At 38.7% G+C, this 27,885-nt stretch overlaps 1 long non-coding RNA gene across 1 annotated transcript; it reads right to left on the reverse strand.

Annotated features, from left to right (window-relative positions):
- Positions 1 to 663: 663 nt before the first annotated feature.
- Positions 664 to 4,307, reverse strand: LOC120369674. The gene is made up of 3 exons (XR_005583314.1): positions 4,248 to 4,307; positions 3,323 to 3,692; positions 664 to 734 (listed from the first exon to the last, which is right to left on the reverse strand). It is a non-coding gene; the product is annotated as an uncharacterized LOC120369674 (long non-coding RNA).
- Positions 4,308 to 27,885: the final 23,578 nt, after the last annotated feature.

Genomic DNA, 27,885 nt, shown 5'->3' on the forward strand with positions numbered 1-27,885 from the left:
TCAGTCTCAATGGTGCCAGTTCTACACTGACATAACTTGTCTTTATAGAAAAGGAGTTTTTTCTAGTGCACATGGAATAACCTGTATTAAATTCCAGCGGCATCTAATTGCAGGAAGGTAAGCTTGCTCCCTGGAGCTTGTCTAGAAATGATGTGCCAAAGTGTTGAAATTTGCTTGTGAATACCAGCCATTAGATCTGTCTACAAACATAGTACATGGGAGATTAAGCTGTACGGTGAACCACAGACATGGGACTGTGAAATCACTGACAAAGTGGATCATAATCATTTCACAACAGTAAAGTGATCACACATTAACTACACCTAGTGTCTTTCTAACTGTGTATGTGTTCATGCAGAAAAGGCCCAATCAAGCACTCATCGGAGCCAATAGTCATGTTGGCATTAGCTTTCATGTCTGCAGGATTAGGCTACCAAAGCTATTAATGTTCACTTATTTAGGGCCTAATTCTGTGAGGTGCTGAGCACCCTAAGCTTGTATTATCTTCAGAGTGGAATGAAACATTTCAACACCTACAACTTTGTGAATACACTGTTATGCTTTACATACACAATGGGCAACCATGTACATTAATCTTAATGACTGTGGGAAAATAGCAGCACAAGAAAGAACAAACATAAAGCATCCAAGAGAGAATAGAGTGAGTCTCTTCTATAATGTGTTGCATCTCATCTGAACCCAAATGGCAGCTGCCTTCTTCACACAGCAGTGTCCTTGACATTTAGAGGTGCAGAGAAAAAAAGATTATACTAGTTACATAACTACATGCATTACATGCATCATAGCACAACTAAAATTAATATATACTAAAAATAGCTTTATTAGAGCAACTCCAGTTTCTTTGTGAATGATTTAAATCTGTTTCCCTCTCTGAGTCTGCATAATATTTGCTCAGGTTATGTATTCATGAGCTCTAGGCACAAGTAAATTATGAAAGTTAATTCTCCCGAGTGGGGTTAATATCCTATTTTACTTCTATATGATCATCCAGTATCCTTTGTATTCCATGACTCATTTAACTTCAAGAATTGAAATTGTTTTTCAAAATGTCAGTGAAAGAGTGGCAATTATAGCAGCATAGACTGTGTTTGGTTTTCCTACTGTATGTGCTATTTTGGACATTAGGCAGAGTAATTTTATCAGTGTGATAATTTATTTATTGACTTTTAATCTATGAAGGGTGTCAAAGTGTAGATATTAATTACACGGAAGATTTAAGAATCAGGAAGTTAAACTGTGCATCCATAAGTCTTTTGATAACAAAATTTAGAGGTCAGAGCTTTGCTAAATTTGCCTTCAAAGTTTATGGTCTGCACTGTTGAAATATTTAGTTACAGGCCAGTCTGTTCCTTAGCCAATGTCAACCAGTCTATCAGTGCTTAGATATGAAAGTCTGGATCTCATTCTTGTTTTGTTAGTTGAGTATTTGCTATCATGAAGAAATTACCACTGCTTCATGTGGCTCACATAAATAGTTATCTATGAGTGATTAATATGCAAATATTACTTTCTCTCTATGGTTCTACCTAAACGATGTAATTCTCTATGGATCCTGTTTCCAAAACATATGATATATAATTTATTGCATATAGGAATTCCTTAAACACATGCACAACACAAGAGAATTGATTAAATTCTCCCAGTTCACCAAAGTCCTCTTTAACCATGTGAATTACCTGATTTTATAATGGTCATATTTATAAACGGAGCTATCCAAGTGAAAAGGGCATGCCGCACAGAAAATACAGAGAAGAAAAGTAAATGAATGAGCTCCAACTGCTAGTCACAAGTGAAATACTTCAGAAACTTCACTGAATACATTTTCATTGTTTATTCATTTCATATTATTTAGTGAAAGTTACTATCCGATTATTCAAGGGATTGATTACTTTATCCAGTTAAATCAAGAACCAAGAAACAATTTCAAGTGTGTTTATGAGTTACCTTACCTGGATAAAGATTCCATGAGCAAATAGTTATAAGCTACTTTGTATTCCACACTAGAGCTGGGAGAATAGTGTAAAAGCAATTTCCACAAATATTAATATAAATGTTTAAATTATTTTGCTTTGACAATGCTGCTTTTGTGTTCACTTTGTACAAATACTAGGAAATGAATTTACTGGCAAGAATGTTTGCCAAAAAGGAAATGTTAATTAAAGGATGCTGAATGTTCATGGAAAATGAAATTAGAATTTAAGAATATGCTCACTAGAAACCTGACTATAAGGGCCACACTCATCCAATCATTCACCAAATTCATTCAGTGAATAGTTTCATAGTAAGAATACATTTGAGACAATCATATGTGCACAAAGAACGAGGCAAAATTCATAGTGTACATTATTTGTTATAAATTATTCACCTAGCTCCATTGCACACCATGACCTCTTAAAACTTCACTGGTGAACACAGCTCAAGCTGTTCTGCTCCTAATATACATTCCTTTATCATTTGAGCTAAGATAAACCCTCCTTTATCTATAATATCTATAATAGTATTAAAGTTTCTCTCCTCTGTGGTAGAGTGACTAGTCAGAAGACAACATGGTCAATGCATCTCCAGTAGAGAGCAGGGTTACAATATATAGCAGCCGATCAACTATACATTCCATTTCCTCCCACCTCCAAACAGATATTGACAATATTCATTATGCTCCTCCCCCCTTCATTACCTAGAAGTAGGCAACAAAGATTACAGCTAATGACAGTCATGTTCTGGACATGAGTGAGCCTCCATTTTGTTTACTGTCATCAAAGTTATTTTAATTTTAAACTAATTTTTTACAATGTCAGACTCAATATCATCAGAACACCATCACACCTTTCCACAGCAGGGCTGCTGCTACTGCTCGTAACACAGTGGTCATGTGAGTCACTTCTGATAATTTAAGTCTGACATTAGAAAGATTAATTTATGATGAAAATGACCCTCAGGGGACCAGTCCAGACACAGAATGATTCATAGTTGAAAAATTGGATTTCTCATTGTTTCAGAAGTTCTAATTAACTTTTCCAGACATCAAAGGTAGTGGAAATAGATAGATAGATGATGGACATCCCATTCATTTCAGCAGGATGGCCACAGGAAACCAGGAAGACCCTCTTCCTGTTCTGTGGTAGTATAACATAATATTTGGGACCACAACTAGCAGGAGACAAACTAGACCCAGAGCTAAGCCTGGGCAGAGCTTACGAAATTTACATTTGCAGCTGATTCTCTTCCTGTATATTTTTCTAAGTGCCACACAATTAGAGATAGTGCTGAATGTGCACTATGCACTAATGACCTCATAGCCTACCTTGTTCCTGCTGTGCATGTTTGGCTCATTCTTCTCCCTGCTCCTTCTTTTCATCTTGCTGGTAGGAGTTCTAGTGCAGGGTTAATCAGCAAGGTGCTCAGAATGGAGCCCAGAGCTGGGGAGCCATTCCCACTGAGGCTCCTACTGCTGTTAACAACAGTGCGGCTTAACTGGTGGGATTCTTTTTTCCTTTGGAGTAGACAGTAAATCTCTGCTTGTAATATTCATGACTACAAGTTTCCTGATGGCTCTTGATTGGAAACTTGGCACTGCTGAAATTGGAGGACAGAATACTCTTGTGTACTGCACTTCAAACAGCCACAGAACAGCTTCTCTGGAAAGGGAATTCAGTAACGTGTGTCAGGTCCATCTGCACATGTAAAATATAAAAACTCTTACTGAAATGTAAATACCAAAATGTTAGAACAAAGGGAAACACATGGAGACTGGTATTCTTTAAACTATCTCCTTTGAGCAAGCCACAAAAATACAACCTGTGGCAGAGCTCTGACCTTGCCCCCGTGGGTCCTGAGCTTCTAGGGAGTTTATGCTAGCCTCAGTGGCTCACTGTGACCCTCCACGTAGCCCTTCTCTCTCTAGGGCCAGGGTTACAGTCTACTGAGCCCTTTTCATCATAGGCCAGCAAGGAGGCTGGTGAGAGAACTCCCACAGTCTCTGTTGTCCTTGGGGGCTTATTTCAGAACAGTTTAGCCTCCTGTCCTGACAGGAGCCTGACTTCCCCTCCCAGGAGGTGTTCCTGTAGTGGTGGGTTGGAGGGAACCTGGGCTTGCCCTCTACTCCAGGTTCTAGCCCAGGGACCCTAATGGTAGCAGCTGTTGGCAGCCAACCTTTCACTACCAGAGTCGCTACATTTCCCTGGGCCACTTCCCCACAGCTCTCCTGCTTCTTCCTTCTTCACCCTTACCTTAGGGCTCCCTTACCGATGGCTTGAGGGTGTCTTCATTAACCAGTCCTTCAGCTGCACTTCCTCTTGTCTGGCTCCATGGCTATCTCCTGCCTGACTGGAATGAGCCCTTTTTATAGTATCAGCGGGCCCTTAATTAGAGTCAGGTGGTCACATTAGCTTAATGGCCTCACCTGACTCTTTGCAGGTTAATTAGAGTCAGGTGTTCTCATTAGCCTGGAGCAGCCCCTGCTCTGATTTCAGTCAGGGAACAGAAAACTGTGTTAATCCAGTGGCCAATATATCTGCCTTCTGCTATTCTGCTGTACCCAACTGGCCTGGGTCTATCACAAACCATAACACCCCTCATTTTACCAGTCAATCTCTATAATAAATCCCTCCGTGATCCTGGTCAGTTAAGAGGAGCTATGGGTGGCTTTTTATGGGCTTCTCAAAACATATTGCTTGGGCTATTAGTGCCCATCAGTCCAGACCTACCCTTGTGGGGTGTCACTAGAACAGGAGAGACCTTCGTGAGTCCCTCTACAGATGAGTGAAGAAGGGATTCTTTGCACTTCCAGCCAGGGCCCCGGCTGGGATGTAGGTTGCATCTTCTTACCCGCACTAGCCTGTATCTTAGGCTTTGTCTACACCGCACAGCTTACAGTGGCACAGCTTACTAAAGCTTTGCCATTGTAAGGCACATGGTCTAGCTTCTCTTTGTCACCAGGAGCGAGCTCTCCTGATGGCAAAATAAAACCACCCCCAACATGGGGCGGTAGCTTCATTGGCGGGAGAGTGTCTCCCACCGATGAAGAGCTGTCCACACAAGTTTAAACGCCGAAAGTGCAGTGTAGACATAGCCTTAAGCTGCCATGGCTCTGCTCCTCCTGCCTCTCTGGCTCCTGCATGCCTCTCTAGTTCCCCTCACTGAGCCCCTGAATTGGGCCTCTAAGCTCGTTTGCCCATAGAGCCCTTATTACCACAAATAATGAAATTCTACAGGCAAATGTGTTCTCTAAATGCCTTTCTCTGCAGAATTGTGCTTAGGTTGTCAGTTGCGTGTTCTCAATGATGTGGGTACCAATAGTAACTTAGGGCCAGATTTTCGAAGGTATTAAGGGACCCAAAGATGCAGATAGGTGCCCAGTGGGATTTTCGAAAGCACCTAGCTGCCTAACTCTATTATACCAGACTGTGGAGTTGCTGCAGGATACTTTGGTGTTTGGTGCCCTTTTAAATATCCCACTGTCAAAGTAGTTGCTATTCATGGGAGAATGGAAACCAGAAACCACAACAGCAAGAACAATGCAGTTAGTTGCAGCAGAGATATTAATTGACAATGTAATACGCAACAGAGTGAATGAATACCTTGGGCCATTTGTCATCAACCACACACAGTCAAAATTCTCTACAGCTGTGTTAAAGGAAACAATAGCTCCATGACAAATCCATCAATATCAAGGACACCCCCTAATTTAATGACAACTGAGATGATACCTGCCTCTGGGGAAAAAAAATCATTGTTACCTACTAGAGCACCATCCACTGAGCAGAGTGTGCTATGCACTATATCGGGTGATGCTGGTGGCTTCGGTACTGACAGGAGACCCTTGCACCGCACGTGCAGTGTTGAGCATCTCACTTGCTTAAAATGAACCGGGAAATCTCCCTAGATGATGCAGCACATCTAGTCCTTTAATTTATCCATTGGAGTTTGAGCTGGTTGAGAAGAGGCAGTGAGGTGGGATACTATTATTTCTTCTTAGTTCTAATATAGGGATTTTATGCCTTTTTCTTGGGGTATTGAGGGGAAATCTGGCTGCTACTGGTGATCTGGCAAGTGCAAAAATCCAACACCTGTGCTGCTAGTTACTGTCTGAACAGCAAGCAGCATGTTTGCCTCTCTGACTGGTGAGCCATCTGCAGTATGTCACATGTCATTTGCACTACTTGGGATGGAGTGGGAAGGGATCCATTTGAAAAAAGGTCCAGTGCAACGGTGCAATTAAGAGAGAGTGTTGTTTTTTTTCACCTCTGTAATTTTTAAGTTCCATTTCTCGTATTCTTTCTTGCTGCCAGGGAAGGGAAGGCTGAATCTTGATGCAATGAATATTCCATAGGTTATACCCAGGCAGTAATTTTCTGATGAATAATTTAGGCATGATTTACAATTTTGTTTAGTAGAACTGGATAATATTTTGCTATTCACAAAGTACTATACAAGTGGGGAGTGAGAATTTCAGCTTTAAAGATTGTTGGAGAATTATTGTTGGTGAGTTGAAGTTGTTCTGGGGTTGACAAATAATGAATAGCATTCATTCATTGCATTTGTATAAGTGCAAATGGGTGAAAAATCAAGCAAAAAGAGAATTCAGTTGTATTTATTGTTAATTTTGACTTGCTTCAGCAAATGTTTTCTGGGAACCATTTTAACTTGCTTAATTTGTCTCTGTATAATGGGAAGCAGATACTGATCAGTCTGTTAATTGAGGCTAAGTCCTTTAATGAGTTTCAATAGTTCTAGTCATTATTGCTGATACAGTACACTGAACGCTGGGAGTTGGGATTTGAACATTATTAGTACATAAAACCTGAACAACTGCACGGTTTCTGTACAGTGAATTTGCTAGTTGTCTACCTCTTCCCTCCTGTGTGTACATGGAAAGATGCAAAGTAATAGCTACACATGACATTAAATTAAGAAATACACAGAAGCTATTTTATTGGTTTGCGGGTTTTTTAAATTATTTTTTGGTAAATCATAAAATGACACCTTCTAAATAGGACATAAAGGATAATAAATGGCCCTGTCATCATTCTGCTGTTGTAATTCACTTACTGGGCTCTGCTGACACTGAACCACAGGAAATAAATGGTAGCAGATCCCTGAATGTGAATTAAAGCAATGTGTTAATTTAGGGTCACCTTGTGTCTTTATCGGCATTTACAATAAAACAAATAAATTAAACAACAAAAACTTATCATGTAACAAGTATGATGCACAGAACAAGAGCTATAATAGGTGCAACTCATCGTATGTAGAGTATATGAATAACCTTTCTTTTTTATGGTAGGTCTAATTGATATATGGTATAGTATCATATGTATATAATACACACTACATTATATTTTTTAGGATCAGTTGTAGAATAATATGGTATATTACATGTATTTTGCAAGTGTAACCTTTTCTCCTGAAATATACCCATGAATTCATTTCAGCTCTGACTATTTCTAGCATTCCAAACATCTGATCAACTTTCAAACAGGCACCACTTTATTTATTTATTTACTTGCTTGCTTTTAAACCAGTGGTGGAATTTCCCTCCCCAAATTGTACTGGCCCAAAGTTCAGGGTTAAGAATATTTTTTCCTGGACAAGTGACACTTCACAGCCTGATATTTCATGAAGCATACTGGCCAGAAATTGTTGCTTTATAATATGCGGCAGCTGTGAATCCATCCTTACCCTATTATAAGTGAACCATCCTAGCCTGCAATGAGACATCAGACCTTAACGTTATGACTCTTGACTCTCAGGAAGGAAAAGCTTTTTTTTTTTTCTATCATTAAAAGAGGTTTTTAAAATGAACTAGTCCTAATGTTTCTCCTTTCGCAGGTCTGTACCACTGGGTTCATGGTTCAGGTACTTAGGCAGCTCAGCTTTATAGGCAGAGGGATACAAAAATTTAGTACTGATGAAATGTTTAAAAGGTCTATAATTTCAAAAATGATGTATAGTGCTGTAAACATACCAGGCCACATTCTGGTCAAATTTATACCCAGTGACCTTTAGTCTTGATGAGTTTAATAGAGTTATGGTGGCTATTAGTCAAGGCAAAATGCCCTATACAGTAACTCCTCGCTTAACATTAAAGTTATGTTCCTGAAAAATGTGACTTTAAGTGAAACGATGTTAAGTGAATCCAATTTCCCCATGAGAATGAAGGAAAATAAGGGGGTTAGGCACAAGGGAAATTTTTTTCACCAGACAAAAAACTATATATTATATAGATATACACACAGTATAAGTTTTAAACAAACAATTTAATACTGGTACACAGTGATGATGATTGTGAAGCTTGGTTGAGGTGGAGGAGTCAGAGGTTGGGATATTTCCCAGGGAATGCCTTACTGCTTAATGATGAACTAGCACTCAGCTGAGCCCTCAAGGGTTAACACATTGTTGTTAATGTAGCCTCTCACACAAGGGGAGACAGCATAGCAGACAGAGACAGACACACACCTTGTGTGTGGGAGAGAGAAATGCACACTGCCCCTTTAAGGAAGCTGACCCACTCTTAAGTGCATTGTCTTTTTAAATGGATCAGGAAGTTGAGACAGCAGCTGTTGCCTCAAGCTATCTCTGTCTCTCTCCGTTGGTGTCCCCTCTCTGCTCTTTACGGAGAAAGGGTAAGTGAGGTGCAGGAGCAGGGGGGGAGGAGGACACTCTGACATTAGCCCCTCTTTCCCCTCCCGTATAGCAAGCAGGAGTCGCTGGGAGCTGCTCCAAGGCAGAGGGCAGGAGTAGCACATGGCAGTCGGGGGAGGGACAGCTGAACTGCTGATTGATAGCCTGCAATTATTAGCCTGCTGGGCGGCTGCAGCACAGGGAACTTAGGGGAGCGGGGATCTGATAGGGCCAGGGGGAGCTGATAGGGGGGCTGCCGGTCCACCCTGGTTACAAGCCCCCACCAGCTAGCTGCAATGGGCTGCTCTTCCTGCAAGCAGTGGACAAAGCAGGTGGCTGCCAAATGACATTAGAAGAGAGCATTGCACAACTTTAAACGAGCATGTTCCCTAACTGATCAGCAATGTAACAACGAAACAACATTAACCAGGACGACTTTAAGTGAGGAGTTACTGTATTGGCAAAAGTTTGAGATGGTCAGGCAGTATGACAACAAATCATGTATAGTATAAATTCTGTCTGTCTGTGTCTCAAACACACATACCCCTCCACTCCTCTGTAGTTTTATGTTCATGATATTTATTGTGAGATTTGGAGGACTTTGTACATAACAGTAGAAGTGGATGAGAAATGGATTTTTCATTTCATGGGAAATTCTGTGATTTTTAATTTTCTTCTGTTCCAAAATGGGATGAAAACACAACTTAGAAATTTCCCACAAAACAAAAGTTCAATAAAACTGAAACATTTTGTTCCTATTTTGACCTTTAAAAAAACGTTTTTATTAAAAACAATGAAATTACTTTCAAAACAACTTTTCAAAATGAAAATTGAAATGTTCCATTCCAATGTTAAAACAGGACACTTTGACATTATTGAAATACTTTGTTTCATTTTCTTAGCCAAAATTTTGTCAGTTGACACATTTTCCAACACATTTAGATTTTGATGAAAATGACATTTTTCGTTGAAAAACTATTTCAGCAAAATTTTCTGACCACCTCCACACAATATCCTTAGGGTATAGGGCATGTAGACAAAAACTGCTCTGATATACTTCCATGCACTAATCTTTCAAGATCTTGAAATGTTATTCTTCATTATTTTTCAGAGTGCAGACAGTGTGCAGGGTAGTCAGGACCCCTAGGGCCCAGATCATCCTCTTCAGTATATCATTAACCCCCATTAAAATTAACTGTATTTAGATACAACGAAGCCATGGGAGTTATTTATATCTTGCAAGAAGAGAAATACACCATTGGGTTCCATTCCTAATTCTATCACTAAATATGCCTCAGTTTCCTTACCTGCAAAATAATCATAATAATATTTACATCTTCCTCACAGGCTGAATGAATTATTGTCCAAGAAGCTAGGATGAAAGCTGTGATAGAAATGCAAATTCTTATTATGAGAGAAAGTGTTGCAGTCCATGCCCCAAGGTTTTTATAATCTAAACCTGTTGTTTGAGCGTACCATCACACAAAGCCATGCCAGTAAACCTCAATTATCAGATTGCTTTCCGGAGACTTTTACAGCCTTGCCCTCCTTCTTCGTATATTTCTATGCGTTTATTTTTGAGTTTCAGTGAACAAGCCCTAGCAAGCAACAAAAGAACTTTTGCCCCTTGATGTGAAATAATGGAAGGTTTTTTTCCACTGTACTCTCTTAGGACAACATAAAACTTCATGACATTTATAGAAGTATGTGTCATGAAGCAAAAGGCTTGTTAGTTTTTATTTTAGTAGACATATTCATACACAAATAATATTATATCTTTGTCATCAGTTTGTGAATTATGCAAAGATGGTATATGATGTTGCCATCCTCGAAGCCAGAAGTACCTTTGGAGAGAGTAATTGAGAAAGCAGGTACTCTTGTCTGATTGGGAGTACAGTACAGTACTTAACTGTCCTGTATCACAAATGGATGTAGAAGCAAATTTGAGCAAGTCACTTAACTTCTTTGTTTCTCAGTGTAAGCATCTGTAAAAATGGGCCCAGTAATTCTTACTGTACCTAAGTTACAGGGATGGTGTGAGGCTTACAGTTATTCCTGATGTGCGTTGTGAACCACTGCTGAGAGATGCTCTAGGAACGTATTATTGAATATTTAATAATTGCAAGCATCAGAACTTGTTATTTATCCAAATGCTGAGACTTTTGAGACTCACCCATCTATATTAATGACTTCAGTTCAATTTTGGGCAAGACAGGAAGCATGCAAAAGCAAAGACATTTGGATACTAGCCATTGGCTCCAGTGGCTAATGTAATGGATAGATGGGTAGGAGACAGAGATAAGTAAAAAAGGGATGTGCACATGACCCCCAGCACTCAAAAACTGAATTTTTCCTCTAATTTCAAAGATTATACAGCCATAGCACCACACTGGGGCACTGGTTCAGTACCAGTAAAATTCCCTCTGTTCCTGCAGGCTGCTTTCTGCTCTGCAGGGTGTACTGCACAAGTAACACCGAGGACCTGTCTCAAGATACTCCTTCTTATAGGACTGTAGGAATGTTAAGGCTCTAGGACTAAAGGGAGAGGATTCAGTTTCTTTTGTCAGAAGACAGCTATTAAGTAGTTATTTGACATGATTAGATGGTTAATCATGAGTGCTCTGCATTATAGTGAAACCTGTACTTATGGCCACCTGCTATCTGCAGTCACCAGTGTTAATAACTGGTGAAATCTCAGTCCCCATGAAATTTCCTATGCTTTACATAACACTTCACTCTCTAATAGGCAGCCACCTGCCTAACACACTTCTGGCCACCTGTAGACCTGTCCAGCTGTGTAAATTGCATTGCAATCAACCTGCTAAGGCAGCTGGAAAGGGAAGCCAATTTGAGATTGTGAATTATTTTGTAACACATTTTAAATTCTTTGACTTTTAAATTGCAAACAAAGTCATTTTATTTGACCTTTTAAATATTTTGTTATAAAACGTACAGAAGTGCTTCAGCAATACATATGCGGAAAGTCTGCGTGGTGTATTCGTAGTATGTGACCACCTGTTACAATGGCCAAAAAACCTGGAGTCCCTATGGTGTCCATTATTAACATGTTTCACTGTAATCCATTAATGGCATTTTTTGGCCAAATTCCCAGCAGATATGTCTCTGGGGTTAGTACAATGACAAGCTTATGATTTCAAAAGTGTATGTTCCAAGCATTCCACAGGCATTCTATACTTTGGTGCAAAACCAGCATCTGTGCTAGTATGAACTTTCCTCTTGGCAGCTTATCCAGCACAAGTGATTAATTGGTCACTACATCATTCAGCTTCATTGGGTTGTACAATCTGAACACTATTTCCTACAGCCATTCATGAGGAGTATATTATAGCTGCATATTTCCTGATCCACTTGCATAAGATCTCATGGAGTTCATGCTGTAAGCATGTGCTTAACTTTAACCATTTGAGTAGCTGCACTGACGCTAACGGGACTAAATATTTTGCTGGATGAGGGCCCCATTTCCCCCTCACAATCTTGGAACCAATCACAGGGACAAAGTTTTGGGTTGATCAGATTTGAAAGTACATTTTGTCTCTCTGCTTCATTTGATTATAACTTTTATTTCGCTGGGCTCTCCAGTATGGATCTGGGTATATTCATCCTGTTTCTACTGTCTTCATGACACTTAAACCAAAAAAAATGCATTTGGTGTCTGCATGCTTATGTACAGTAGTTAGCCCCATCACTTTGAATATATGCAGATGACCAGTTGAGTTTACTTATTGCATATCTGGATGAAAATATGCTGTTTCATGGCTAATTTTATTGAAAATTATGTTTTTGAATACACACAATAGTTAAATGATGACTATTTATTTAGAAAACCTGGATACTTAAGACATTTTAAAATGCAAGCTCAGTCATAGTTTTCTCTGGAATCGCTTCATCCGTTTCCCAAGACTAACTTGACCCTGATTGAACTGCAAAAACAAAAACAACTTTTCCAGGCATCCTATGACACTGGTTCCAATGTGTTGGTGATACTACTGAAACTGATCATAAGAGGCAAGCAACATATATGCAAAACAGATGTTGTACTTACTGACCTTCACTCATCGAAAGCTTATTACAAGACTGCTCTTCCAGGCACTGGAGGTTCACATACTGTACAACATGAGTGATGTTGAGAAAGTGGATAAGGAAAAGTTATTTACTTATTCCCATAATACAAGAACTAGGGGTCACCAAATGAAATTAATAGGCAGCAGGTTTAAAACAAATAAAAGGAAGTTCTTCTTCACGCAGCGCACAGTCAACTTGTGGAACTCCTTACCTGAGGAGGTTGTGAAGGCTAGGACTACAACAATGTTTAAAAGGGGACTGGATAAATTCATGGTGGCTAAGTCCATAAATGGCTATTAGCCAGGATGGGTAAGAATGGTGTCCCTAGCCTCTGTTCGTCAGAGGATGGAGATGGATGGCAGGAGAGAGATCACTTGATCATTGCCTGTTAGGTTCACTCCCTCTGGGGCACCTGGCATTGGCCACTGTCGGTAGACAGATACTGGGCTAGATGGACCTTTGGTCTGACCCGGTACGGCCGTTCTTATGTTCTTATGTTCTTATGGGTGACAATTGCTGCCAGGAAATCTGACTCCTTTGGAAGAAATCTGAACTCATTCTGAAAAGGAAAACGTTGCTTCAGGTGGCTTTAAATATTTGATGCCTGTAGAATTACACTGCTTGCTGATCAGTTGCTAGGTGAAATTCAAGGTATTGTACTGGCTCCTGTTCACAGAGATCAGAATGAAATACAATTGCTTTACAGACCACCTCACTGCATCCACCTCACCACACTCACCAGATCCTATGAGCCTGACTGTGATCGCAGTTATATTGATGTAAATCTGGAGTAACTCCACTGAACAGAATTAAGCTGATGTAGGTGACATCAGACTCAGGTCCTCTGAAATCAGTATTCCAAGAGTGATGCTTCTGAGCACTGGTTGTAGGGTGATCTCAGTGGCAGGCCCACATGTCTAGAATCTCTTCCCAGCATGAAACTTGACAAGGAGCAAAATGCTCCTTTTTGGCCAGATCTTCCCAGCAGATTAAGGTCTGGTTTCTCACCTGACTGGTAAATCTGTGGGGAGCAGAGGAACATGGTTTTTGGTCTCTCTAACTAAATCTTGAATGTCTCTATTTATAAGGTGCTCAGAACCACTAAATTAGGATAAAGCCTTTTTTATGCCCACAAACAGTGATTGGAAGTGCTAGGCTAAAACACTGCTCTAAATGTTATGAAACTATAGGAACTGAGTCAGACATGTATATTGCTCATTAAGATGCAAAATTTTTCAATGAATAATAATCATTATTTAAAATTAATATACAAATAACCTGGAACCCTTTTATTGGAGGCCAGATCATGAAGTCTTTATTCAGCCCTTACAAATTCACTGTAAGAGGTATTTTAATATGTACAGTTTTGCATTAAAATCAGATAAAACTTTGTTCTGGTTTATTAAAACCAGAGATGCACTTCAATGGCAGTTTTGTTTGAGTAAGGATGGAGTGAAGCCTATGGCCAAGATTTTAAAAAGTGACTAGTTATTTTGGGTGCCTCAACTTTTTGTTGCCCAATTTGACACCCTCTGAAGGGACCAGATTTCCAGAAAATGTGAAGCCACCCATGCTTTGAAAATCAGGTCCGTTTGAGGTATCTCAAGATGACCACTAAAAACCACTAGTCGATTTTTAAAATCTTGGCCTATAGGATCTGGCCCTTAAGGAGATCTCAGTTTATACCTCCGTCCACAAGCCAATACGCTGCTAGATTACAATACTTTGTGTCAGTACACAAAGACATGTGTAGAAAACTCACACAATGGGAGAAAAAAGGGGATGGTGGTCCTTAATCTACCATAAAACCCCACCCAAAGAACTTCACCACAATCACACTGACTATATAAACGTATAGGTACTGTCAATGAAAAATAACATTCTAGACATTTCAAGCAATTTTTTTTCCCTAAAAAAAGAAGCTTTCAGTAAAATACTGAAAATAAAGAAGGAGTTGGCAGAGAAACTCTGGCAGACAGTACCACAATAAAGTAGTAAATTTTCAAAGGAAAAAAAAAGAGACTCCCAACAAAACATACCGCCCCAAAGACCTGATTGATACATATAGACAGCCAATAATCCAACATTGCAAGGCCTAATCTCCAGCTGGCTTCATCTGCAGATAATGATGCTCAGAACACTGCAGGATGGGTCCCTAAAAGACCTCAGCAGATAGACCTGTGTTTAAAAAAAATCAGTGCCATAATCAAATCCTCAAACTGTCATGGGTTTGAAAGCCTGAAAGTAGAGCTTTGCAATTGTTTCTTGATGAAACAGGAAGCCAGTGAAGGGCTGCATGACTGATATAATATGTGCTCATTTCTAAAGGTGCCAGAGATCACTCATGCTGCTGCTGCATTCTGAACCAAATGCATTTTCTGTAATGATGATGTTGGCAGAACTGCAAGCAACGAATTATGATAATCCATTCTAAATGTTATTAAATCATGTACAACTGTTTTCAGATCAGCAAGGGGCCCAGCAAGATTTAATCCAAGCAATGTGTGTAAGATAGTAAAAAGCTATTTCAATGGCATTTTAATATGTTAGGCTTTCAGATCTCTTTTGACAAGCATAGCTCCCTGATTTTTCACAGATGTATATTATGGGAATAATAGATTGTCTGTGAAACTTCAGAGGAGTGAAGTTCTGGAACAGCCTTCCAAGGGGAACAGTGGGACAAAAGACATATCTGGCTTCAAGACTGAGCTTGATAAATTTATGGAGGGGATGGTATGATGGGATAGCCTAATTTTGGCAATTAATTGACCTTTGTTAGAGGTAAACATGCCCAATGGCCTGTGATAGGATGTTAGATGGGGTGGGATCTGAGTTACTACGCAGAATTCTTTCCTGGGTGTCTGGCTGGTGAGTCTTGCCCACTAATCACCATATTTGGGGTCGGGAAGGAATTTTCCTCCAGGGCAGATTGGCAGAGGCCCTGGGGGTTTTTCACCTTCCTCTGCACCGTGGGGCAAGGGTCACGTGCTGGAGGATTCTCTGCACCTTGAAGTCTTTAAACCATGATTTGAGGACTTCAGTAGCTCAGACATAGGTTAGGGGTTTGATACAGGAATGGGTGGGTGAGATTCTGTGGCCTGCATTGTGCAGGAGGTCAGACTAGAGGATCATAATGGTCCCTTCTGACCTTAAAGTCTATGATTCTATGATTTAAGTAACTAATTATTACTTTCAAGGATAAACAAAAAAAAATCCTCAGTTCTACTTAGAATATAATTCAGAATTCCTTCTGCCTTGAAACAACTAAACATAATGACCTGACAAAGGAGAGATACAAAAGAAAGATGTGAAGAAACTGTGTGTAATGTTCTTAGAGGTGACACAGTTAAAGTGACACCCTCAATTTAAAAATTACACTTCTGTCTGCAAATGTTTTACCTACAATTGCTATAAGTAACATCTAGGATCATTATAACAGAAAGAGAATAGAGAAACATAATTTTTCTTTAGAGAAAACATTGCATTGTCAGTTTCACGGTTTCTCCTGATTCTCACTTAGGTCTTGTGCCTGCAACCGCTTATGCACTTGGTTCACTTTGCACACTTGGAGTAGTCTCATGAAGTCCAATAGGACTATTTATGTGATACACGCTAAGCAGTGTGTAAATGCTTCACTGGATTGGTGCCTTAGTCAGTATCCCCTGTTGTTTATGCACATCACATAGCAGTGGGGGATAGAAAAACTTTTTTAAAAAAATAGTAAAATTGTGCCTATACAGCATGAAAATCAGCAGGAGGACCAAGCAGCAGCTGTAGTATTTGAAACTACTTTTAAATCTTTTTTGTAATTGACTAAATTTCAAGTTGATGGTGTCTTTAATATACTAGTATTTTACCTTTAAAAATTGGCTGCTAAAGTTAATTGTCAATCAGAATTATAACTACATTTTGGCCAGAAAGCTGGTTAGATTATCTTCAGTAAGTGACCAGAGAGAACCTGTTGTAGTATTCTTCCAAAACAGCAAATGCTTTATATAATGGAAGATGTGTAAACCCTACTGACATTGACAATAAACTAAAGCACAACCTTATAGTTTGCACAGCTGCAAAAAGCCAAGGGCACATTTAATTGCTGGACACCACATGTAGTAAGCTTGTAAATGAGCAAGTACCAAACTTTATGGCTTGGTACTCAATGATTGATTGGCACCAAAATGTAAACAAGCAGACAAAGTAAAGGGGTAAAACTTAAACTAGGTCTGTGCAGTCTCTGAGAGGTCAAAATATTCTTTCACGTGAGGACTTCAAACATGGACATCCTCAGATGGAGCAACTAGAAATGTGTAAGAGAATCTCAGCTTTGTATTTTTTAAAACATAAATTGCTTGCCTTTCCCCGCACAAAGATAGCTTTGAAACTGATAGGTCTGTCAGAAATGAGCAAGGAGGTAGAATCCATTTCTGCAAAAGGAAGTGGGGATGAAGGGAACCTAGGGATACACCTCCATGCAGTGCAAACATTTACTTGTACACACATGTGTGTGCGCACACGCACACACTCAACACACACTATGTAAATAAGTCATTTATAGCAAATAACTTAAAGAATCATCTCACTCAAACCTCCTTAGGCTGGCGCTATGTATGGAAATTTGATAATGGTGGATGGGAATCAGTTACATTTGGAGTAGCAAAAAATTGTTCTAGCCTTATCCAGCCATTAGAATTTTTCCTTTTCTGAATGCTTTCCCTGTCAGGTCAAGACAGAGAGAGAGAGAGAGAGAGGGGTGTGTGTGTGTGTGTGTGTGTGTGTGTGTTGGAGGGTGGGGGCCCTGACTGTCATAGGTCCTAGGAATCATTCTCGGTCTTTGCCTCCCATTGCCCAATCTCCTCTGCCTTGACCTGACAGAGAAAGCAAGCAGAAGAGTAAACATTCTAAAGGCTTTGTGGCCCAGCATTAGCAATCAGGCAGGTCCCTGGGTTTGGGAAATAGGGCCATGAAATCTCCTCATTTCCAAGTTATTTTAGCTTGTTTATCTGGTCAGTGCCTGTCTATACTCTGGGCAGCTTGTGCTCGTCTCAAGGTATTTGGGTTTGTTAATCTGATCAGTGCCAGTACATTCCTGGCTTCTCTGTCCACCTGCTGGCTCCCTAGTGCTACCCTTCTGGTGCTCTGTCCATCTGTTAAGAATTTACTTACAAAGTGCATTAAATAAATCATTTTTAGCATGTCTTCATGTGTGTGAGGAGGGGGAGAGGAGGTCTTGGTCCCCAGATTTCTGAAATAATAATTCATAATAATATATAATACATAATAATAAATTAATATCCCTTCAGAAATTATTCTGTGATGTCTTTCATTTTCTCTTTAGCTGACTCTCACCAGCTATTCCCAGAATGCTATGTCACTCAAAATATAGTATCTCAGGATTCAGATTCTGTACTTTTAGGTAATAATTTTATTATTTGTTGACATGTTACCCTGATATGAGGAGTCATGAGAAAATCCTCAGAGTGCCTGGGTGTAACAGTATCTGACCCCCAGTCATTGCAGAAATAAATTCAGACATAGACTCTAATAAAACCTTCTATTTAAATATCACTTGTTATTAAAGAAGACAATAACTTATAGCACTGGTTAGAAATTTTGTTTCTGACATTTTGTTGAAAATTTCAGCTGAAAACAACAACAAAAGAAGGAAAAAGGCAGTTTGGGGTTTTTTTTGGTTTTCTGATGGAAAAATTGAAAAAGTTTGAGGCAAGCAGGCACTTTTTTATGAAAATTGCGGTTTAGCTGAAAACCTAATTTTCCATTGGGGTAAAGAGTTTAGAGGGGAAAATTTTTGATCAGCCCTAATAATCTGGGAGTTTGGGGCAGCTGAAATGAGGGATCAGATTTGGGGTAGACACAAATCTTGGTGTAGGATACTGACTTCATCTACATATGCTTAAAGGAAGAAACTCAAATACATGGAAGCCTAGACCATTTTCCCCCACATATTTTGGCAGAGGGGAATATGGGGATGGAGATTGTAAGGAAGGCAGGCATTCTCAAACATGGTACAGTGAAGGTGCCTTATCCAGGCGTGGTCTGCTGCTCCATTGCAATCAGTCTGTTAAGGAAGTTGGAGGGGAAGGGGAGGGGAGCAAGGAGCAAGGTTTGATAGCTGCTGGGAGGCAGTGTAAACGCATATGGTCACTGTGGGAATGTTGCTAGCATTTGGGGATCTCTCAAAAACATGTGGTTTCTGAAAGGCTGAAGATAAATGGTGGGTCCAGGGTAGGGCAGTCCTAATCTCCCTAGCTCCCCTTGAATGATGTGCAGAAATTCTTTAAAGAAATAGATCTTCAACTGGTGTAAATTAATATAATCAACATCAACGGAGCTATACCGATTTACACCAGCTGAGGATCTGCCCCTTGGCGTGTAAAGTTACTAAATTTCCAGTCTTTTCTATGGGATTAACCCCTACGGGGTCCAGTATGGCCCACTGTGTAATAAGAGGCTAATGCAGTTTTATCTTCACTTTGCACATTCAGAGGCTGTAATTTGTTTAAATTATGCTGTTACCTATAAAGTATCAGTAAGTTCCATATTGTTGTAAGACAAAAACTTAGCTTAGTTGATGAATGAATTCAGAAATCCCTTAGCACTGCATCCCAGAGAGGGAGTAATATGATTAAAAAGGAATTCTAATTCATCTAACAAAACTGAAGACAAGAAGACCTGAACAAAACCCAAAGTATGCCAAAGCAACTAACCTAAAACATAGATCAATGTTTTCAAAAGTGTGGTAAGTTAATGCTCTTTTTGGGCAATTAATCATTATTTATCAATATGCTAATCACAGAGAGAGAGTGAGCAAAATACTGTAGAAAATTCACCAAAGCTGGAGGAAAATCAGTCCCTGTCAATAGCTATTATTATTATTTTATTTTTTCACATTCGAAAAGAAAGGGAAATTAATTTTGTTTCAGTTTTAAGGGTGTGTGTGTGTGTGTGTGTAAAGTCAATAAGTTTCCTCCAAAAAGTTTTTATTTTAAGACAGTGTTACAAGAGAAGGAGAGATGCTACAAACACAGCAACACTAGTAATGGAGGAAGGAGGCTGGGGCAGATGCTACAAAGAAGCTGTATCAGGATCTGCATCAGTTTCATTCTAGTCTTGATCCTACAAGCCATGTTGCCAACTCTTACGATTTTTTTATCATAAATCTCTTTGACATTTGGTGTTAGGGTGACCAGAGAGCAAATGTGAAAAATTGGGACAGGTTAGTAATAGGTGCCTATATAAGAAAAAGCCCCAAATATCGCGACTGTCCCTATAAAATCGAGACATCTGGTCACCCTATTTGGTGTCTTTCTTAAACCCTAGCTCCTGAATTCCTGAGATTATGTGAGAATCTGTTTTCATTTTAGAAAAAAGCTTCTAACCCTCCTCGTTGTGGATTAAAGTATGAAATTGTGTATCCTAAAGCCTCAAAAACCAAAAGGCAAATTAAAAGAACCTCAAATGTAATAAAAGCAGCGGAGAGTCCTGTGGCACCTTATAGACTAACAGATGTACTGGAGCATGAGCTTTCGTGGGTGAATACCCACTTCATCGGATGCATCAAATTTAATGTTTTTTTAAACAAATCTCATGATTTTTAAGACAGTCTCATGATTTGAGAACATGAAGCTAATCACATCCTTAAGTACTTTGATGGGCCAGAGCTAGAATACTAAACATATTGCAGGAAGCCCTCTTATTGACAAAACAGAGTTGAGAAGAATAAAAACTTTTTTTTTTGCTGTTACCAATAGGACTGAGGTAAAATGCTCTATTAAAATGTATTTAATTTACAGTTTTTGTATTCCTCAACAAAGGTAAGCAATAATCATACTGTCAGTACCAGGTCATTTATTTTGTATTGCAAAAAGTAATTAACTCAAGAAATATCTGCCAAATGTTAAAGTTATCATCACAGAATTATTGATATTTATCTTCTTATCAGAGATTTTGCTAAGAAAGAAGCACAAAATGGAATACGTAGGATCTGCTCTGACTACTGCAGTACATCTGCCCTATTGTCAGAACATGAAATCTTTATGAAAGATGGATTTGCCAAACAGAAGTAGACTACAAAAAACTGAAACCACGTATATCACTTTATAATGACCTTGTTCTCTCTCTTGTAAAGCAGTGAAGTTGGTAGCGCTTGCATACTGTAAATCAACTTAACCTAAGATGAAACAAAGGAAGGGGACATTTTTGATTTGCATTGTGTTATATCTTTGTAGAACAAAATTTAAAAAAAATGATACAGCAAAAGCTCTCAGAAGTGGCAATGTAAGCTATTGCACATAGTAGCTATTGCTATATAGAGCTACTGCAGCCCAGAGGGCTTACAAAAGGGCTTTGATCATTTAATGCTTTTGAGTCTTACAACTTTTTTCCTCCACCTAATACTTTTGTAACTGATAACTGTTTCATGGTTTCTCCTCTTCTAAAGGAGGATCATATATAACTGAATGTCTGAGGGTAAATGGGTTGTTTTGTGGTATTTCTATTAGCTCTGAAAGAAAATATCATTGACTTGCATAAAAAGAGGTCTCGATTTCACATAATAGAAGACATACATCAGAATGTGTGTTGTTCATATTTGTGGAATGTATCATAAAAACATCCAGACCTCTTAACCATGCACTAAATATAACTTTAAAGTAATGCTAATTCAGGAGAAAAAAACCCAGTACTCATCATCTGTCGACAGTTTGATACTCTGTGATATGTGTAACCAATTGTTCTTATTTACATTAATTTGCATTGTGAAAAGCAATTTTACAGTTTCAGTCAGACTTAATAGGCAATTTGCAACTCAGTGCCTAATGGCATAGTTACTTAAGCCTGCCCCAGGGGTGCTTTCTAGACTTGATATGAGACTAAACCTTTTAAATGTTCAACTGAGCATCTTAAAAAGTCAAAAAGTCTTTAGCTATTAGACCTGGTTTGTACTTGCCTTGTCATATTTAATACTATTGCCAGAGATGCCCTTTGATTCAGATTCCATTTTGTTCCACATTTCAGAAGTGCTGATTTGATTCGGAAAAACATGATGACACAAATGAAATATATTATCCATCCCCCCTGCCCCAAGATATTTTAATGAAACAAGGAGGTGTAGGTAACAACGCACTGGCAATATTTACAGTTGTGTGTCTGGGGTTCAATAGGGCTACTACCTTCATTTCAGATCTGACTTTTCACTAAGGCCGATGAAAAGGTACTTGCATACTTTCTTTCATATTTTTTAATCCTATGGGAGAAGTTCATACAATGATAAAACCACACTCTAATAAGTCTGAATACAGGCAAATGAGCTAGATTCTACACTCACTCAAACAAATTTTACCTCAGCAGGAGACCATTAGGCCTGAGGTTTTTAAATGAAAATAGACCAAACTGGAGACCCCCAAACTCATGGCTATTCCTGAATATTTGACCTATGTGTGGGAAGCAGTGGAGGTCCTGTCATATCATTTCCAGAGCACTACTTCACAGGCTGTGTCTGCCTTCCATGAATTACAACATGAGCTCATCAGGATTCCAAAAGTACGGTATTACTTCTGGAGAAGTACTTCTGGACATGGTAACAAGCATGATACTGTACTGAAACCTACAGGTTCTGATCTCTGTTAGCCTAGCAGTCTGAGTAGCATAAGCTCCCAAATGTTGCAATCGTACCATTGTAAAAAAGAATGTACTCTAAGTACTGAATATAATTCCTTAGTCTGGTTACAAATAACAAGTGGGAATCATAGGATGCCTGGAACAAAGTCTGATATGCCAGGGTTATAACTCTGGGAATGTCTACACTACCCACTGGATCGCTCTGCCATTGACTCTGGAACTCCACCGTGGCAAGAGGCGGAAGCGGAGTCGACGGGGGAGCGGCAGCGGTCGACTCGCCGCCGTCCTCACAGCTAGGTAAATCAACCTAAGATACACCGACTTCAGCTACGCTATTTGTGTATCTTAGGTCGACTCCTCCTCCCACCAAGTGCAGACCTAGCCTCCAAGTACAATACTTCATGGGATTAAAGCACGTCAATGTTGGTGCTTTCAGGGATGGTCCTGACCGAGGCTCTGGTATTTACATGTGACGTCTCAAGTGGAAATGATCACTGGTAGTGATTTTTATTAGAAAGAGATAAAGCCTTGTTCTCTTTACACCATCGTGGTATTAATTATAATGGAAGTCAATGGATAATCAGAACTACTCATGCGCTTGAAGTCACACATGTGCTTACACATACCTGGCTGAATCAAGGCCATTATTAATGTTATAGATCAACAACCACCCTCCTTCACATTCTATAACCCCAGGCTAATTGATTCCCAACAAATTTCCAGATCTTTGGGGGTATTTTTTTTCTCAGCTGTCTTGATGGTACCTACCTAGCTATCTACACTATGCAACTTGTGAGAGTATTAAAAAAGTGATATAAGCATGTAGGATGTTATTGGATTGCTGCCTCTGAGGTGTAGAGCGATCACAAAGGGTTTGCTGACTGCCATTTTCTAAAATAGAACACCGTGCCATGCTAAAAATAATGGAACACCTTTACCCCTCTTTTCAGTTTTCTTTATTCCCGCAAGAAAGGTTTTATTTCAAAAGATGTCACAATTCACTTCACAGTGGTATACAAGAGAGGTTCCAAATAAAAAATACTGGAGCTATGTGCCACAGGCATATCTTGTGTTTGCAGCACTGTGCAGCAAATGGAAAGATACAGTTAAGGAAAGTTATATATCAAATCACCCCAAGACATAATGCAAAAAGTCCTTTATCTGTAATGAATGCAACACATGTTAGTTTGTGAATATTCCATTTAGTTTAGGAAAAATAAAATAAAACAAAGCTCTTATATTGGTTTTCAATAAGACCTAGCTAGTTACAGTCCAGCTGAATTTTGCAATGTAGTTGGTGTATACATTGAGCGGCAACCTGGTGATGTCTGTGTATGTTCTGTGAAAATCAATGGGATAGTCTATTGTAGGATTTTTTGTTTTTTGGTTTTTTTTAAGGTGGTCATTGCAGTAGTATCTCACCGGTGCATACAATTATAGAGCACAAAAGCGCAGAACCCAAAAGGTGTCATAAGTTGAAAAGAGCCCTTTGAAATGGCATACTTAGGGCATATCTCTACTTGATCTGCATTGGAAGCAATCTCAACTACTTATCAGAGAGTCACCTGCAACACAAGTTACATTTTTCAACATTATATCCAGAAAATAACAATTATGGTTATATACAATGCTAAACATATTCCGCAATTCCATGGCTATAGAATTTGCATCTTTGTTGCAGAATTGTGCTCCCAAATATAAATTTTCTTCAGCCCCACTTATCTCAACAGGATGTTCACTTGGAAACCTGAAGAGGATGGTTTAAATGTCAACACTGTTAACCCTTTTGCTACCAATTGTTTTAGCAGAAACATCTAATAATCCTGAATAGCTTTCCCATGCTTGACTTGTGGCAAACTCCCAGCTGCCCTTGATTCTTCTGCCAGAACCTCTACCTTCCTGTAACAACTTCTGTGAGGGAGTTGTGTTTTGTGCAAAATCAGAGTACCGTGAAAACTTGAAATTCAAGGAGAACATAAATACAGTATCAAAATAAAATAGAGAGGTTACTGTGCTGGTGTATTATCTATTTTCATATTTTATTCAATAAAAACATCAATTTGGGAAAAATGCGCTGATGTTACAAAAATAAGGGGACTTTGCTGAAGAACTTAGGGCCAGCTTAGTTCAGAACACATAGTGCCTTGATTGTAGATGATAGTCCCAATGCCCAGGGAAATGTTCATGAGAGATTTTGAAAATACAATGTGAATGCATGCATGCAACTTTCCAAATGTAAACAGAGAAATTTGACTGAAAAGATAATGATTACACACTTCATTTAAAATATTTCTAAATGAAACACGAGAAAGAATTTTCATTTAAATGGTCATTTAATTTGTTCATTATTAAGATTTCATGCCCATAACACAGTTGGATACAATCATTTTCTCTTATCAACTGCTAGTGTTACATTGTTACAAAATACTACAGATATGATGGCCAAATCTAACCCTTTTGTTAACAGGCACCAATCTTTTCACCAGGATTGAATCTAGCTCCAAATCATTTGTCATATAAAACCTTATTTCAAACAAACTACACGGATTTCCCTTATAAACAATGTTCCCTTTCAAATTCATGCTGATAACATAGTATATGCATTACAGCATACAGAATAAGTCAGCAAATAAATTTTTCCATTAATCACTTGCCTGTATAATAATGACCTTCATGCTTATATCTGAGTGGTCGGCCTGAATTGCAACACCAAAGCAGATTAACTTTTAGTCCAGAAAAAACTCCAGAAATCTGATTTTGGGAGGAACTGAGTTCCATGAAGAATGGACATAGCATGCAAACAGCCAGCCATTGATAGAGGGTGTTGCCAGAAATAAACAGCTGTGGAGGTGTGGTTGGACATACAGATCAGTGAGATATATAAGGAACCAACATATTCCCCAATCTGGCAAGCCTGGCATCTGAGGTATGGCTCTACAAATTTTCCTCTTTGCACTGTCATTCAATAATATGAAACACTGGGTTCCAATCTGTGTACAGTCCAGCCTCCTTTAAGAAGCTATAACTCTTTATTGAGTGATTCAACAAGTGCACTTTGGGAGTACATAGCTGAAAGTCATTATCAGAATGAAATAAGGGATGTCGTTTTTGCTTTAAATGCTGATATCCACAGAGGGATGCAAATCTAATATTTTGACATATTGAAATTACTAGCTACACAGATTATTCACAGCTGATTTGCATATGACTGTTTCATGTCTTGAGACCCCTTTACTAGCTAAGAATGATCCTCAAGGCAAATTGGAAATGAAATGAACAGAAATGTGCATTTTAAATGAACGTATCAACAGTTTAAAACTGTTTTCAGAATAAAACAAGTGAGAATGTTTCTTCAACAGGAGTTATGTACAATACTTTGAAACCTTTTCTGCAAGTATGTCAGTAACAGAATATAAAGACTCTTCAAAAGGCAAGACAAACAGCAATAAGAAAATGATCAGTTCAAGTCAACTTTTCATTTCCCTGAGCCTGATTGTCCTCTAATACTGAGGAAATTAGGGTAACTCCTTTGAAAGCAACACACCATTGTAAGTGAGATGAGAAAAAAGCTGGTTAGGTGCATCACATATCACACATAGCATTCATAAGATATATATTTCATATACTCAGTATTTTATGTTAAATGTGGACATGGATCATAAAATCTGAGCTTTCCCCAAGCTCCAGGATTTGAGTATCTACCTCTGCAGGACTATTGTAGACAGCCAAGAAGAAATGGAGTCAACATGTTTTTTTTAAAATAAACCTAGCTAAAAGTCATTTTGAAAAGATATGTTGAAACGTTTAATTTTGACACTTTCAATTTTTAATCCCCCCCCCAGCTGAAATAATTCACTGAATTCAACTCGATTTTGTGAATAGTTTTGGTTGATCTGAAACTACATTTTTTTTTTGCATTTTTTTTCTGAAAATTTTCACCTAGCTCTATGCCTGACCATTTCCACATAGTTTTAAATTTGCTTTGTGCAGTTACAACAATCTAAGTCAACCTTATTGGGGCTGAGGATCTGGTCCAGAGCCTCTAAATAGGTACCTACTCCCTACCTATTTCCCATACAAATATTTAAGTATTTAATGTCTACTCCTGAACCATTAAAGTCAATGTTACTGTTGCTATTGACTTCAATCAGAGCAGGGTCAAAACCTTAAAGCCCAGTGTAGCCATTTTTGTAGAATATTTTTAAAATATAAACCCCAAATGACCAAAAGGTAAACAAACTACAGCATGTGCAGGGCAAGACCCTCACCTGTAAGTCTGCATAGCTCCATTTAGGTCAGCTCAGGATTTGGCCAATCATAAGGAAACGTGATCAAAAGTGAAAGCTATGATGAACAGCTAAACTGTCAGACAAAGTATGGAGAGAAGGTGGTGTGGGGCTCCTATGAAAAACGTCTGCATTGTCACTGGTTGATGCCACTGGATTTTTGCAGTGATGGTTTGTTGATTCAATATTTGTCAGCGTGAGAGTAAAGCCATTGTCCCACACTTAGTCTCATTTTACACTGGGCATGCATGTGCCATAAATGGTTTACAGACTGTTGAGGGAAAGCAGCATGTAACAAACATGGGCAAACGTATGAAGCAGCTTGTCTGATGAAATAGGCATAGCAGAAATATAGAACAAAAGTCCTGCACATGCATTTCTGGTGCTGCTGCTGCTGTTTGGCTGATGTCAATTCTTAATGATTTCAATAGGGACTTTTACTTAAAAATTGCTGGTGTGATATGGCCCAAGTAATATATGTGGGATTCATTTTTTTTATACAAGTACTTTTCATTTGATTTGAAATGAAAGATGTACACTGGCAATCTGGATCTCACTGATTTCAATTTGGATTATTTTTATCTAAATGTGGATTATTTTAATAATCTGCATTCTGAAATTAGACATTTAAGAATATATAGACAATACAAAGGCTTAGCCAATATTAGTTTTCTCTACCTCATTTAGATCATTTTAGCAATATTTTCCCCAGTACACTGTAGTGGGTGGCCATACTGAACTACAGGAAGGCTGTTGTGAAGAAAACAACATGCAAATAAGGCAGATAATTTCATGCTTTTATCACTGATCTCAGAACATTTGCATTTGAACAGTTTGTCCAGGTTCTGTAGATTTTATTTAGTAATTGCTTGGGCAGTTGCTTTTTGACAAAGGTATGATTAATGATTGCCTCTCTTTGCATGTATCTTCTAAATGAGTTTAAAAAATGGCTAAAGGTAAAAGACTACATTTTTACATCAAAATCAACAAAGGCTGTGCCTCTGTCATTTATTATAAAAGCCTTTCACATTTTATTTTAATTAACTTACTAAGCTATTAGCACTCTTGTAGAGAGAACAACATATACGGTACACCACAATAAATGCTCAGATACCTTGATGAGGGGTGTGGTTTAAGAACAAAACTTTTTTTTTTAAAGAAAAGAATAGCTGTCAGTAGTGTAGTGCAATAGACTTGATAGATAGAAAAGAAAGAATGACACCCAATATATCTGTGGAAAACT

This window comes from Mauremys reevesii, linkage group 8 (assembly GCF_016161935.1).
Source record: "Mauremys reevesii isolate NIE-2019 linkage group 8, ASM1616193v1, whole genome shotgun sequence".
NCBI classification, from domain to species: Eukaryota; Metazoa; Chordata; order Testudines; family Geoemydidae; genus Mauremys; species Mauremys reevesii.